We start from the raw sequence: 16762 nt of genomic DNA, 5'->3' as shown, positions 1-16762 counted from the left end.
TGACAGATTGCTGATTGATTGAGTGATTGATTGATTGATGATTATAGTGCCTTAGCTCAAACTCAGGTCCCTCTTTACAGGCAACAGGAAACAAACCACCTACTAAGAGGCAAGTCTGCCTCTCTAGGAGCCTACTGTGGGAAGTGCTGAGAGTTGAGAAACCCCTCTCAACAGGTAGAATGTCTTCTGTTGACATATATGCAGTGTTTACATAGTAGAGGAACCTCACCACCACCACCACCACCACCACCACCACCACCACCACCACCACCACCAATTCTCTAATCCTGGATCCTACCTCTGAAACACCACATTTCAGGGTCCAAAGGGATGAAATCCGAGAGTCGAACAACAAATTCAGTGAGCCACTTGTCCCAGGTATAGCTCAACAACCCAGGGAGCACCCAAGCAGCTGTGGAGTATGCAGCAGAACCTGGCATGAGGAACTCTAGGGCGCCCCCTAGAAGTCAAGAAGACACACTGCAAAGAAGGCCTGGGCATTGCATCTCCCAGCCCAGGGAATAGAAGGGAACAGAATAGCTTCCTCGTGGGCTGGTTGCTCTAGAGATGGGTCATTCAAAGGCTGAAAGGCAAGCTTTCCCAGTTGCAGACATGGAGCCTCAGACATGAACCCCCATACTCCTAACACTAATCACAGAAGGGGGACAAGTGACAAGTGTTATTCTGGAGACCAGGAAGTCCCCCTGTGTAATCCCCCTGTTAGAGAGGGTACTGCAGAAAAAGAGGAGAAAACTCAATGTCAGGCATTCTGTGCTCAGTATCCCCTGCCTGGGCCTGCCTGAGATCCTGAAGGACGAGAGCAATCGACCTGTTAGTATCTACTGAATGAAAGAAAAAGAAAAAGAAGGAAAAAACATCGTCACAAATTAGTTCTGGGGTGCCTCCACGGAATGCAGGTTTTATTTACTACAAGGGCACTAACACATGCCTCAGAGCGGGGGCTGGGCATATCTGTTCCGGCAGAGTTAATCCAGAGCTTTACTGCGTGCCTCAGATGCTGGTGGAGATGCAGACCTGTTGAGCCTTTGTCTTCCCTCCCACCTTGGTCTTCACTCTTGCATTTAATCCTAAACCTTCTACCTCAGCCTTCTCAATAACCCTGCAGGACAGGATTTGCAGTCCTCACTCTACAGACGAGGAAGTCGAAGTGCTAACACAGTGTCCCAGAGTCCATGTCCCGAAAGGAACGGCATCCTGTTTTTAACCCAAACCACTCGCTCTTTTCACATTGTTCCCTTGGACTTGGCTCAGCAGCCACTTAGCATGGAATCACTCTGGCGCCCTCTGGAGGTCCCTCCTCCAACTTGCCCCTTGATTTCAGACCAATAAAGGTCTTAGCATCCTTCAATAATGTTCTTATTTGCAAGGTCTGGCACCCGGAGGAGATTCTTAAGGGAGATCTAGCAGGATGTTACTTTTGAAAATTGTTCAAGGATGGCGACACGTGTCGTGCCCTTCAGCCCACTCCCACAGCCTAAGGAGAGGGAAGATGAGATAGGAGGAGGTGACATGCCCCCGCCGCCCCCGCTCCAACCCTAAGCCGTTCCCACAGCTGTCTGTCTGTGTCAAATGTTCTGAGCAGAGGTGGGGGGCTTCAGCTCCCCACACAAAGAGCTGGGAGCTGTCAGCACCTTTCTCTCAATGCACTGGGTGCTGTGGAACAGGTGATAATTGCAGCCCTGTCACCCTCGTCACCCCTGAGCTGGCTGCGGGTTTCTTTTCTTTCTAAAAACAAGTGTTGTGCTGCCTTAGAACTCCAAGTCAGAGCTGCATTTGAGGAAACACATGGGCTGGCTTTCGCTCTCTTCCATAAGCACCAACCGGGAAACCAAGTGGGGAGACTCTTGGGTAGCTCTCTTCTGGCCTCTTCACAAGAAGACGTCTGTCTAAAGTGGGTGGCCAACCAGCCTCCATGTATGCCCCTCCGGTGGCAGGGCCTCCCCTTCCTAGAAGAAAAGAGCCTTCTCCCACCAGCTTGGGGAGTTAAGGGCCCTTATTTCTGCCCTTTAGAAGAAAAGGACTTGCTGACACCCTTCATGTCTTAGAAGGACTACTTTACCTTCTTCTGAGCTGCATCCCCAAAGACAACTCTCCAGATCCCTACATTTTGACACCCTTTCTCTTTTCAGGGCCTAGGGGCTGATGGGCAGAGAACCTAGTCTCTAATTCATGGTAGGCAAGTGCTGTACCTCTATGCTGTGACCCCAGCTCATTCTTTAGACTCTTAATATAAATTATTATAGTCTCCTCTCTCTCAAGGTCTCCCTATGCTCAAGACATGTGGTGCCATGGGTCTGTGAACATCTGTGTTTTACAGACGTAACAAAACTGAAATAGCCCAAAATCATTCTCAAGTTTTCCCACTGAGACCCACACTACAGATTTAAACCTGACAGTTCTCCCAAGAACTTGTATGGTCCATCTAATAATATCTAATGTTGACAAAGTATTTTCCTATAGGCCAGGCCACTTGCAAATATTATTATCCTCTTCGGTCTTCAAATATCCTTTCAAGATGTAGAGACAATATATAATGCCATCTGTCTACAAGTGAGAGAACTAAAACTCAGAGCTGGAAGCAGTAACACAGGTGTGAATCCTTGGGAGGTGGAGGCAGAGGATCAGGACTTCAAAGTCACCCTCAGCTATGTAAGGGTTTGAGGCCAGCCTGGGCTACATGAGAATCTATCTCAAAAAAAAAAAAAAAAAAGAAGAAGAAGAAGGAGCCTGGAGGTAGTGGTGCACACCTGTAATCCCAGCACTCAGGAGGCAGAGGCAAGTGGATCTCTGAGTTCAAGGCCAGCCTGATCATAGAGATAGTCCAGGACAGGCTCCAAAGCAACAGAGAAACCCTGTCTCAAAAAAAAAAAAAAAAAAAAAAAGATTTAAAAAAAGAAGAAGGAAAGAAGGCAGGAAGGAAGAAAGTGAGGGAGGGAAGGAGGAAGGGAGAGAGGGAAGGAGGGAGGAAGAGAGAAAAGGAAGAAGAGAGGGAGGGAGAGAAGGAGGGAGGGAGGGAGGGAAGGAGGGAGGGGAGGGAGAAAAATTAAAGCTTGGACATGTTAAGAATCTACCCAACTTCAAAGCAAATAAAATATTGAGAAAGCACCAAATCTCCATCTATTTGCATAGAAAACTAATTCCATACTCCTGTCTGTTCCTTCATCGGCCTTGCATAAAGCTACTCAGTGTTGTTCTACACTCTGCCCATACGTTCTGAAAGGACTCTTGCTTAGACACATCCTCATTTGTAATTGCATAAGCATGCTCACAGAGGAGAGGAGGAGAGAGAGAAAGAGGGGAACCCAAGTGAAAAGTTTCCTTCAGAAATATGGTCACCTCCCCAACTGATTTACCTAATCCACTGTATTTACATGAACCCCTCATTGTAGGAACTACCATTCAGGTAAAAGCGATGATTGCATGTAATATAATCATGATTTGCTTCAGGAATTTAATATCTAATACCACCGAGGTGGGAGGAACATCTATTTAGAGACTAACTCTGCTCTAACAAAGGTGAACTGGCCAGAGAAGAGATGGGAAAGGAATCCTGAGAATCAGTAGCCAGATTATCTCAGAGTTCATACCATTCAGGCAGAAAGGGGTTAGTTATGGCCTGATGTGAAGCCGAGTCTACCCAGGCAGACTACAGAACCTTGAAAGGAAAGATAGGCTGATCTCATGACCTGATACACTCAGTAAAGACCAGCCCTGCAGGCTGGCTTTAAAGAATGGAATTCTGGCTGTACTGTTCCACATGACTCTGATGGGGAAGGGACCTGCTTATGCAGGATGAGTACAAAGGGGTGGCACAGGCCCTTAAGAATAAGGTTAGGAATGCTGACGTCCCACGAAACCTAAGTCAGAAGCTCATTGTTTAGTAATAGCCTGTAGGGCCCTGGCTCCCATTTTGGGTAACTGTTGCCTTGCTTGCTGACCTTGACCATGACATCATCCCTATGCTAATTCCCTGCGAGATTCCACCCTCCTGAATGCTTAAGGGATGCTCCTTGTCTATGTATCCAGCATATTGGGCGTTAACAGCTTAGATGCAAGATTGTAAAACATCAGAAGTGGGGTTGGGAATTTAGCTCAGTGGTAGAGTGCTGGCCCAGCTAGCTCAGGGCTGGATCCTCAGCTTAAAAAAAAAAAAATCAGAAGCTAACTTCTGCCCACGGGGGTTCTCCCATTGCACTGTAAGCCTGCATTTAAGACCTCCCTCCTTCAATAAACGGCATTCAGCATTTAGAAGAAGAAGAAGGAGAAGAAGGAGAAGAAGGAGAAGAAGGAGAAGAAGAAGAAGAAGAAGAAGAAGAAGAAGAAGAAGAAGAAGAAGAAGAGGAGGAGGAGGAGGAGGAGGAGGAGGAGGAGGAGGAGGAGGAGGGGGGGGGCCCCTCAGGGGAAACCCACAGAGACAGCTGACCGGTACTAGTTGGAGCTCATGACAGCCCGGGAACCTGCATGGGACTGAACTAGGCCCGCTGAATGTGGGTGACAGTTGTGTGGCTTGATCTGTTTGTGGGGTCTCTGGCTGCAGGACCAGGACTTATCCCAGGTTCATGAACTGGCTTATTGGAGCCCATTCCCTGTGGTGGGATACCTTGCTCAGCCTTGATACAATGGGGAGGGGCTAGGCTCTCCTTCAACTTGGTATGCCAGACTTCGTTGACTACCATGGGAGGCCTTACCCACTCTGAGGAGTGGATGGGGTTAGAGTGGGAGGGAGGTGAGGAGGCGGGAGAAGGGGAGGGAGGGGGAAGTGGGGTTGGTATTTAAAATGAAAAAAAAATTAATAAATAAATATATTTTAAAAATGCAGCCTGCCAGCAAAAGAAATCGCTGAGAAAAAAAAAGAATAAGGTTGGGAAAGCTAGAGCTCAAGATGAGCCACAACACCACCATAAAAGGCCTTTTGGGGGAGACTCTGGGTGATGGGAAGAGAGGAGAGGTTCAAACAGGAACTGCTCTAAGTACCAGGCATATGACTGACCTTGGGCAATTTTCTTAACCTTCCTGAGTCCCGGTTTCCCTGTTTGTGGAAATAATAATTCTGACCCTCCAGGTTGGCTGGAAGGATTATGCAAGGATGACGCATTAGGAAAACAGCAAGACAGAAGCATAGCATGAGGTTTCCGAAAAAGAGCAGTCAGCAGTCCTCTCTGGCTGACTGAAAGTAACAAAGGGCAACAACGCTCTTCATCTACTCTCCACCCCTCTTTCTGTGGAGGGGATGATCCCCAGAATAGGACATCTAGAAGGGATGTAAAGCAAAGGATAACCAGACTGCAACTCACGGCTCCAGGGAGGCTAGCTAGTAAAGAGGACCCTAGGAAAGACACAGGGATCGCCCAATGACAGAGTGGAGATGAGGGGGGTTAATGGAAGGCAAGGGTCGGGGAAAGAGAGCTTAGGGGAGAGAGAGGTCCCAGCTGGACCAGGAACAGAGTGGGAGAACAAGGAAAGAGATACCATGATAAGTGAAGACACCCTGGGAATAGGAAGAAGCAGAGTGCTAGAGAGGTCCCCAGGAGTCCACAAAGATGACTCCACCATAGACTACTGGCAATGGTCGAGAGGGTGCCTGAGCTGACCTACTCTGGTGATCAGATGGCCGAACACCCTAACTGTCATGATAGAATTCTCATCCAGTGACTGATGGAAGCAGATGCAGAGATCCACGGCCAAGCCCCAGGCAGAGCTCCAGGAGTCCAATCAATGAGAGAGAGGAGGGATTTTATGAGCAAGAGATATTGAGACCATGATTGGAAAAAGTACAGAGACAACTAGCCAAACTAGTGGAAACATGTGAACTGTGAACCAATAACTGAGTAGCCCCCATGGTACTGGACTAGGCCCTCTGGATAAGTGAGACAGCTGTTTAGCTTAAACTGTTTAGGGGGCCCCCAGGCAGTGAGACCAGGACCTGTCCTTAGTGCATGAGCCAGCTTTTTGGAAACTAGTGCCTATGCTGAGATGTTGCTCAGCCTTGGCGCAGGGAGGAGAGGACTGGACCTGCCTCAACTGAATGTAACAGGCTCTGCTAACTCCCCAGGGGAGACCTTGCCTTAGAGGAGGTGGGAATAGGGGGATGGGTTGGGGGGAAGGCTGGGGGTGGGAGGAAGGAGAACAGGGGAATCCATGGTTGATATGTAAAACGAATAGAAAACCTCTTAATAAAAAAAAAATCAAGAAAAAAAGAAAATCTAGAAAGAACACTGAAAAGGAGAATTTAAGAATGCTAATAGAAAATAAAGGGGTGGGGGGTTGTTAAGATGAGGTTGAGTGTCTTGACCCAAAAGATAGCACAGCAATGCAGACCTGCGAAGTGGGTCCTTGCAGAACGGCTCTGCCTGAAGAAAGGGACAAAAGATTTATTAGGACAAAGTCAGTGCTAAAAAAAAAAAAAAACGCCAAAAGTTGTCTGTGAGAGAAGGCTGGTGAGAAACAAACTTTCAGTTTTCTGAAAAGGAGAAGACATTTGTGCCTGAGGTCTACCTCAGGTAAAATTCCACAGCTGCTTTAGACAAGCTTTAGACTCACGGGCTGTGACTCAGCGGGGCTGGCAAGAGGCCATCACCAACTCCTCACTCTGACATGGCTCACTCCTTTCTCTGATACAGTTGTGAGATGGACAGTTGGAAAATATTATCTTTGTTCATCTGTGATCACAGTCGGGGAGATGTGACATGGATGATAAGATACACAAGGGCTTCAGTGACTGAAGCCAGAGAGGAAATAAACCAGTCAAAACCAGCCTGCAGTGAGAGGCCTGTCATCCTGAGGCAGCTCCCTCCTCTTGGCCAGCCCAGCTTGTTCAGCCTTCTTATCTGCAGAGGGAATGATTGCTGAGAACTGGCAGATCAGATGTTACAGAGCAGATTCAGAATGCAGCTATCTGCTGAGCAGCATCTGGGGTTAAAATGTAAAATCTCAGGCTGAGAAGATGGTGCATTCCCATAACCCATGTTAAAACTATTGTGTGTGATGGCACTCATTTGTAACCCAGAGGTGGAGCTATGGAGACAGGCAAATCCCTGGGGCTCATGGGCCACCCAGTCCAGCCTACTTGGTGAGTGTCTCAAAGAAAAACAAAAAGGGAAAAAAGGTGGGTGAGTCCTGAGGACCAATACCTAACTTGTCTATCTGGCCTCCATATGCATGTACATGCATACACACACACACACACACACACACACACACACACACACACACACACACATGAGCACCCACTTGTACACACACATGCATACACACATACTGCTGACTGCCTTGCCCCCTCTGTCTTGTTTTGCCTGCTTTCTTGTACAGCCCAGGACCACCTGTCTAGGCATGGCACTGTCCTCCTCCAGTATCAATTAGCAATTAAGAAAATGCCTCAAGCCGGGCGGTGGTGGCGCACACCTTTAGTCCCAGCACTTGGGAGGCAGAGGCAGGCGGATCTCTGTGAGTTCGAGGCCAGCCTGGGCTACAAAGTGAGTTCCAGGAAAGGTGCAAAGCTACACAGAGAAACCCTGTCTCGGAAAAGAGAGAGAGAGAGAGAGAGAGAGAGAGAGAGAGAGAGAGAGAGAGAGAGAAGAGAAGAGAAGAGAAGAGAAGAGAAGAGAAGAGAAGAGAAGAGAAGAGAAGAGAAGAGAAGAAAAGAGAAGAGAATGCCTCAAAGACATGGCTACAGGCCATCTGATGAAGGAAATTCTTCAGCTGAGGTTCTCTTTTCCCGAGTGACTCTAGGTTTGTGTCAAGTTGACAGGTGAAGCTAACAGTGACAAAGGACAACATTAGGGGAAGGGATAAAATACCACATATTCCCTAATACACAGAACCTAGATTTAAAGATATGCAGGCATGCACATAGGAATGAACGCAGAAGGCAGCTATCTGGAAGAGGAAGGAGACCAAAGAGAGAGGAGGTAAGGAATGGGGGGACAGTGGGGGGAGCAAATGTGAGAAGAGAACGAGACCCAAGGCAGGACAAAGCAAACCAAGGAATGAACGCAAAGGAATGAATGAGCCCAAGGGAGGCCATGGTAGCTTCTCCATGGAGATAGCAGGCGAGCTTTGAATTCCACTAGGTCAATAAGCCATTTTGAGAACTTCCACGGAGCACTCCCGCCAGAGGGGACAGTAACAACAGAATTCAGGGGTAGCACTGAGCTCCACCTGGAGGGACAGTCAGAGGTGAGGGAGGCTGGTACCCAGCGATCATGGGCTGGGGAGGATGTGAAGTGAGAGCAGAGACATAGGCAGGCTTGGGGAGCAAAGGGTGCCTCTGCAAGCCCCTCCTCTTCAGTACCCCTAGAGCCCAGAGGAGTCTGGGCTAAGAGCTGTTGGCTGAATGAACAAGTAATCGAGAGTGGCTGGATTAATGAGTTACAAATGGATCCAGAGACAAAAGTGACTACTGGTGGCTGTCTTCTGAAACCACCCCAGAGTGGGCTGGTTTCCACAAGCCCATCTGTGCTCCCGAAAGGTGGGTGTCCTAACAAGGGTGATCCCTAAAGCAGGAGGAACCAGACTTTTTAGTTTCGCGTCTGAGGCTGACTCCAGTCCCTATTCTTTACTGAAGAAGTGTGAGACTCTCCAAGACCCTATGTGGGAAAATGGTTCACTAGCCAGACATCTGTCTTCATAACAGTGCCTTTGACCCAGGGGTATCCAGGCTTTGTCACCAATTGGAGCTTCTTTCCATTACTGAGAAACCTGAGGCAAAGGAGCTGGGCTGCTGATTCTGGTGACCACTGACCGGGTTGTGCAAAGGATCATGTTTGTTTTTAAGGAAGAGCTAGGGTTGCTGTTCCCACTTGTCATGAAGCAGGACTGAGGTACCTAGTCTGGTAGAGGTGTGTAAACACACATGAGCCAGCTGGCTAGGGGTTGCACACCAGATCTGCCCAGAGCTTGAGGATGATAACGTGCAGCCCCCGCATCAAGCTGCCCACACGGAGAGAACCTCACGCCCTTCAACACAGAGGGCAGGATCAATAAACGCCTGGGGCACTTCTCGAGAGCCCCAGAGTCAGACATCAGAGGATGTATCTCTCTTGTTCCTCTGCCCTGTGTCTCCCTTTTTGTTCAGTACACGGGCAAAGACACACAGTGAAGTTTGGGGTTCTCGAAGTTTGTTATTGCCAACTGGACTGTGAATTATTGAAATGCTATGCTTGTTAATAGCATACTTCCAAACCTCTGGTGTTTACAAGGCTGCAAGCCACTGGGGGGTAGGGAGGGGGACAGGAGGAGGGCTGTCTGTCTGTTCAAGCCAAATGCTATTCAAGGACTCTGTTGTGACTTTTTTTTCCCATTTTTTTTTAAAGACTCAGCTCACTGTGTAGTCAAAGATGATCTTGAATTTCTGATCCTCCTGCCTCCACTTCTGGGGTGTTGGGATTGTAGGCATGCACCACCAGGAGTAGGTTATGTAACAATGAGGAATCAAACCCTGAGCTTCATGCATGCTAAGCAAGCACTGATTTTTGAAGAACTGAAATGTCCCTCTTCCCCCAGGTATGTAACCCAAAGGCAGTGGAGGCTAACACCTGGCACGGGCTGTTTTAGAAGCACTGAGCAAGCCAATTCACGCAAACTGCTAGAGTACTGTGCAAACTGTGAGGTACACCCTCACAGCCTGTGGTTCCATTGCTCAGTCATCTACCTGACTCTCCTGGGACCCACATTCCACATGTATGAGCCTCATACCAGCCAGCATCTAGCATCCTCCTCAAGAGATAGACCTTGGCACACAAGCACCCTACATCCCTCTTCTTAGTTATTGTTGGCCACCAATAGTGAATCGATCACTGGATCTGTTCCCTGCAAATGAACTAATATTTCCTGATTTAAGAATAATAGGCAGCGTTAGCAAGATGGCTCCCTGCTTGCCACCAGAGTCTACTTCTGGAATCCTAATGGTGGAAGGAGAGAACTGACTCTCAAAAGTTGTCCTTTGGCCCCACACAAGTATGCATTTGCACACCCATTGCCATAAGAAGACAAATGTGCTGAAAACTTTTAGTTTTTATGCAGGTAGGGGAGATGGAGATAGAGGAACCCCTGGGTCCTAGTGAGAGACATACCCTGTCTCAAAAACCAGGCTGGATGGCCATCCTAAGGCCCAATACCTGAGGCTAGTCATTAGCCTCCAATGAATGTGCACACATGCACACCAAACACACACAAAAAAATTAAAGAAAATGAGTCTCTTGTGAATGCTCTGTGATCCATAAATAACTCAATCATCTCACAATTAAAAAATAAAAAGTAATCACTAGGGAGAATGTAGCTCAGTGGTAGAGCACTTGAAGGGGAAGCCTGAGGTCCCAGGTTCAATACCTGATAGTGGCAGAGAAAAAAAGAAGATGGGGTTGAAGAGATGGCTCAGTGGTTAAGAGCACTGGCTGCTCTTCCAGAGGACCTGGGTTCAACTCCCGGCACCTACATGGCAGCCTGTAACTCCAGTTTCAGGTGATCTGACACCTTCACACAGATATACATGCAGGCAAATGGGTGCATATAAAATAAAAGTAAATTAATTTAAAAAAAGAAGAAGAATGTTGCATACCATTGATTCAGCAATTTAGGCATCAGTCAGTATTCTCCTTGTAGCACCCAGTCATTCTATTCCCTAAGTGTGGATTTAACAAACCAGACAAACTGGACACTGTGTGGTAGCTACAGAAACCTAAGAGGAGCAACAGTCCATGAAAACAGTACTGACCAGGGAGCATCTAGGAGCAGCAGAAGCAGTTCTAACCATCTTCCTTTCCAGCCACTCATCTATACATTTTAATATGCTCCAGATCATGCTAGACACCCAATTTTTATTGATTTTTTTGCACATATAATATGTATGTCATAGGGGTGTGTGTTTTCATATGTGTGGGCACACTTGTGTGTGCGCAGGAATAGGTGCGTGCATGAGCTTGGAGGCCTGAAGATGATGGTTATCCTCCTTACCCACTCTCAACTTTATGCACTGAGGCAGGCTCTCCCAGAACTTGACAGTCGCAGCTAGTCTGGCTAGCAAGCTTGCTCCAAGGATCCCATCTGTACCTTCCCAAAGTTGGGGTTACTGGTAGCCCCCACACCCACCTTTTGTATGGGTCCCAGGGGTTTCTCCTGCTTGCAAGTAAGTTACTTTATCCACTGAACCATCTCCCCGGCTCCGATATTTAAATTAAGAGTTGTGTCACAATCATCTCCTCCAGATACAACAGCCAGAAATAGCAAATAAAAATGCAGGGTGTCTGGTTAAAATTGCATTTCCTAGAAACAATAAATAAATATTACCTTGGCACCATGTGGGGGTACACAAATACTAATGTTACTGTCGTTGTTACTCTGAAATGCAGTTTTAACTTATGTCCCGTGTTTTACTTGACAACCTTCTGTGACATTGCTGTCCCCGCTAGTCCCCTTCCCCCTTCTATTTCCACCAACCTTGGGCAGGTCATGCCTGCAGCCTACTCCTCCCCCCCCCCCCCCCGCTTGGGTGCCCATCCCCTCGAAGTAAAAGCAAGTCTCATGGTCATCTCTTTCAGCTCATAAACAAGCCACCTTAACAAATGACACTGTCATTCTCCATCTCTGCTGTCCTAGCTGAAACTCCTCACAGTACTCATTCCCCCATCATTCTCTCTACTACTGTTTAGCTTTGGACTTCATTTGTAGGGTGTAGGAGCCCCAGGAAGAAAGTCCCGACCTGCTTGGCTTTGCTTTTCGTCTTTTGTTTACCAGCCATATCCTGTGTGCACATCAGCTCCTGGCACCCAGGAAGTGTATTAGCCATCGTTGTAGTCGCTATGACAAAATGAGAACTTAAGCAAGAGTCTGTTTGGGCTCCCAGTTTAAGGATGCGGTCCATTCGTGGGGAAGTCACATGGCATCTGAAGTCAAGAAGCCCAGAAAGGACTCCAGCAAGGGAAGCAGATCAGTGCCTGCCTGGCTCAGCCATCACCAGAGAAGCTTCCTCCTGCGGCCGACCGGAATAAATACTGAGACCCACAGCCAGACACCACACAGAGACTGAGAGACATTGGGACACTCAGATCTAAATGGGATGTCTCCCTTTCTGTCTCTCAAGAGAAAACAAAGAGGGGGAACGGGAGAAGAGGGAGGGGAGACTGTGGTTGGTATGTAAAATAAATTTTAAAATTTTAATTAAAAAAAATCAGGATTCTAAGGGATAATATAATTAATATAATACATGTAATATGAAATAATATTAGATAAAACAAAAAATAACACATTGGAATAGGACAAAACAATTAAACAGAAGGAAATCCCTCCCCTCAGAGGCAGAAAGAGTGTAAGAGCCAGAGGGGGTGGAGGACAGCAACGAGACAAGGTCGTCTAACTCAGCAGGATCCATGCACCTACGGACTCACAGAGACCGAGGCAGCATGCACAGGACCTGCACAGATCTGCACCAGACGGGGTCCTAGAGCTGAAAGGAGAAGTGGACATGTGCCCCATTCCTAACCCAGTAGCTATCTCCAGTTGATAACCACTTGCAAATGAAAATTTAGTTTTCTCCATTGTAGTCTCACTGGGAAAACAAACCATTCTTAAGGTAGACCTCATGCCCAGCAGTAGATAGCCAACAGAAGACAAACTCAACAGCATTTCTGGAGGTTCCATTTCTCATAATGTGTCAGAGCTTGTTTTTAATCTTTTTCATTTTTATTTTATTTACATTATTCATTTGTTTTTCTCTTTGTTTTACCCTACAGGTTCTCTGCATATATATTATGGCTTCCAGTTCTGTGTTTTTATGGAATTTCTGAACACTAACTAGTGGGTCTCTACTTCTGTGCCTTTTCTTGGGCTCTTTTCCTTCTGTTTATTTGTTTTTTCCTATTCCAAAGTGTTAGTTTTTATTTTATCTTATATTAGTTTACATCATATATAATATTACGTTATATTTATTATATTATTATCCCTTAGAGACAGAAAGGGGGTGAATCTAGATGAGAGGGAAAGTGGGAAGGAACAAGGGGGAGTAGAGGAAGGGGAAACCATAGTTAGGCTATATTATGAGAGAAAAAATATTTTCAATAAAAAGAAAAAAAGAAGCAGAGAAAGTACTAGAGAGACGGCTCAGTAGTTAAGAGCCCTTACTGCTCTTTTGCCTCTGGAGCCAAGTTTGTTTTCCAGCACCCACATCAGGTAGCTCACAGTCATCTGTAATTTTATCTCCAGTGGACTCAATGCCTCTGGCCTCAGAGGGCACCTGCAGATACATGCACTTACTTACACACACACACACACACACACACACACACACACACACACAATTCTTAAATTAAGTTTTAAAAAGAAGCAAAGGGAGATGAATGCTGATGTTCAGCTCAGTTTCTCCTTTTAATTCAATCTGGTATCCTAGCCTAGGGAATTGTGCTGCCCACATTTAGGATAAGTCTTCCCCCCTCAGTCGTCTAGAAATTCTCTCAGCAGAGATTTGTTTCCATGATGATTCTGAATCCTATCAAATTAAAATTAACAGTAGCAGAAAGCAATCAAGAACTACCTGCCAAATAAAGCTGTGTGTGTCTAGTTATTGATCCCATTCTATTGTTACTTGTTACTAAAACAAGTCATTAGTTTTGGATGATTACCATACTGACTTAATTATTAGCTTCATAAACAGTGTTTCATTTGACCCAATCTCTCAATTCTTTACATTTGTAAATGTTCACCACTGTTTAGTGTGTATGTGTTAAGATGCACTGTCTTCTTGATGGGCCCACCAGTATGAAGTAACCAGACTTTCTTTACCTCTTCTGACTAGTTCAACTTTGAAATTTATATCATCAGAAACTAGAACAGTGGTGAAAGACCCCGCTTATAGCAAACTTTTACTTAGCCATAGGGACGCCATTCTGCAAGGCAAATACCAGAAAAAGCAGGAGTTCACCTCAAGTCAAGGAAACAAAAATAACTGTGGTCGACCACCCGGCCTTGTGAGAGATGACTATGATCTGTGGCTGGCCACCCTGCTCTGGGAAAACAGCCGTTGAGTCAAAACAGGATGAGACAGTTGAGTCAAAACAGGATGGGCCACCTGGCCTTGGGGAATAAACAGTTGGGCTAGAAAAACACCACTATGCCCTAGAGAAGGCCAGGTCAGCCAGGTCAGCCACACACATCCAAAATCCGAGAAGTCCCCAAGTTCACCCTAGCCTTATTTGAATCAACCAATGGGAACCCTGTAACTATGCTTCTCGCTTCTGTAACCGCGCCTCTGCCCCTAGAATCCTATAAAAAGTCCCCCTTTCCCTAGGAAGGTGCGCAAGTCCTCCAAGAGACTTTGTCGCCCCAGGTACCTGTGCATCTAAATAAACCCTCTTGCTGTTTGCATCTGATCCGTGGTTTCGGCGTGTTCCTTGGGTCCGGGGTCTCTCCTGAGGGAAGATCTCCCTTGGAGATCTTTCATTTGGAGGTCCCACCGAGATCGAGACCCCTCCCCCGGGACCACCGACCCACCGTCAGGAGGTAAGCCGGCCGGCCTCACTTTATGTCATCCCGGTCCTGTTTGAATGTTGTCTGTCTGTCTGTGCGCATCTGATAATCTGTCTGTGGCGGTGGGAGCTGAAGGAGCTGACGAGCTCGGACTTCGCCCACCGAAACCCTGGAAGACGTTCCAGGGGTGTCTGAAGTCCCCTCAGGGGCACGGTTTTTTGGGGCCACTCACGAATCCGAAGGATACGTGGTGTTGGTTGGAGACGAGAGATCCGGACCCTCACCGCAGTCTCCTTCTGAGTTTTTGCTTTCGGTTTGGAACCGAAGCCGCGCAGCGCGTGTCAGTCTTACTTGTGTTTGTCTGTCATTCCTCATTTTCTGTTTAACCATTCTCCTCCTAGAAACAGCCATGGGACAGACCGTCACCACCCCCTTGAGCCTCACGCTTGACCACTGGTCAGACGTGAAAGCACGAGCTAACAACGAGGGAGTTGTAATCAAGAAGAACAAATGGATCACCCTTTGCAAGGCCGAATGGGTCATGATGGATGTAGGATGGCCTCGCGAGGGAACCTTTAACCTCAGTCTTATTTCACAGGTGGAAGGAAAAGTCTTCGCTCCGGGTCCACATGGCCACCCGGACCAAGTCCCATACATCGCCATATGGAGACTCCTGGCGACAGAACCCCTCTCATGGGTTAGGCCATTTCTCTCCCCTCTGGCGCCCCAGGCCTGCCCCCCAACGGCACCGCCGCCCCATCTCGCCCCTCCTACCTCCTCCCTTTACCCTGTTCTCCCATGAAAAGATCCCCCTAAGACCCCTGTCCTTCCCCTGGACCCCAATTCTCCTCTTATTGACCTCCTGACAGAGGACCCACCACCATACCCGGGGGAATCGGGGACAAGGGGGACCGGCAGCCCCTGCAGCGGCACCGGAGGGACCGGCGGACCCCACGGCGGTGCTAGAACTGCTGGTGGCCCCCGAACATCCTCTACAGAGAGAGTGAGAGGATGAGGCTCCGGCCACCTCCCCAATTGCCGGTCGCCTACGAGGCAGGCGCGACAAACCAGCCAAAGAGTCCAGAGTCTTCCTCTCCGGGAGGGCCCTAATCACCAGTTTCAATACTGGCCATTTTCAGCCTCTGACCTTTACAACTGGAAGCAGCATAATCCCCCTTTCTCTAAGGACCCTGTTGCCTTGACTAACCTGATTGAGTCCATTTTAGTGACCCACCAGCCCACGTGGGACGACTGTCAGCAGTTGCTACAGACCCTCCTAACAGTGGAGGAAAAGCAGCGAGTCTTCTTGGAGGCTCGGAAGCAGGTTCCTGGCGACGATGGAAGACCCACCCAATTGCCTAATATTATCGATGCAGCTTTTCCCCTCACTCACCCGAGCTGGGACTTCATGACCCCAGAAGGTAGGGAGCACCTACGTCTTTATCGCCAGTTGCTCTTAGCGGGTCTCCGGGGGGGGGGGCTGCTAGGCGCCCCACCAATTTGGCTCAGGTTAGGAGTACGGTCCAGGGAAAGGATGAGATGCCAGCAGCATTTCTGGAAAGACTCAAAGAGGCCTATCGGATGTATACCCCATATGATCCGGAAGATCCAGGTCAGGCACCGAGCGTCATCTTGTCCTTCATCTATCAATCAAGTCCAGATATAAGGGCCAAGTTACAGAGACTAGAGGGATTATATTCGTTCAGTTTGTCAGATATATTAAGAGAGGCAGAGAAAGTGTTCAATAAGAGGGAGACTCCCGAAGAACGGGAGGAGAGGATGTGGCAGCAGCAGGAAGAAAGAGAAAAAAAGCGTCATAGAGAAATAAGTAAAGTCCTGGCTGCTGTAGTGTCACAGGGACAGGTCAGAGAGGGAGTTAGGACGGGAGGTCAAAGAAGGATACTGCTTGACAAAGACCAATGTGCTTACTGCAAAGCAAGAGGACATTGGGCTCGTAACTGCCCAAAGATACCTCAAGAGTCTCGGAGAACTAAGCCAAGGACCACGGACCTCCTCAATCTACAGAATTAGGGAGGTCAAGGCCAGGAGCCCCCCCCCCGAGCCTAAGATAACCCTCAAGATCGGGGGGCAGCCAGTGACCTTCCTAGTGGACACCGGGGCTCAACATTCAGTCCTGACCCAAACCGGAGGCTCTCTCAGTGACCGCACAGCTTTGGTCCAGGGGGCCACGGGTAGCAGGAGATATCGATGGACCACTGAGAGAAAGGTTCAGCTGGCATCTGGGCAGGTAACCCACTCTTTTTTGCATATACCTGATTGCCCTCAT

General features: G+C 47.9%; 1 pseudogene; it reads left to right on the top strand.

Moving 5' to 3' along the window:
• The window catches only part of LOC118587583, a 68932-nt pseudogene extending 53491 nt beyond the window's left edge, over positions 1-15441 (top strand).
• Positions 15442-16762: the final 1321 nt, after the last annotated feature.

This window comes from Onychomys torridus, chromosome 7 (genome assembly GCF_903995425.1).
Source record: "Onychomys torridus chromosome 7, mOncTor1.1, whole genome shotgun sequence".
NCBI lineage: Eukaryota > Metazoa > Chordata > Mammalia > Rodentia > Cricetidae > Onychomys > Onychomys torridus.
Note: the sequence above shows the minus strand (reverse complement) of the source record. Positions and strands in the feature narration are given on the sequence as shown.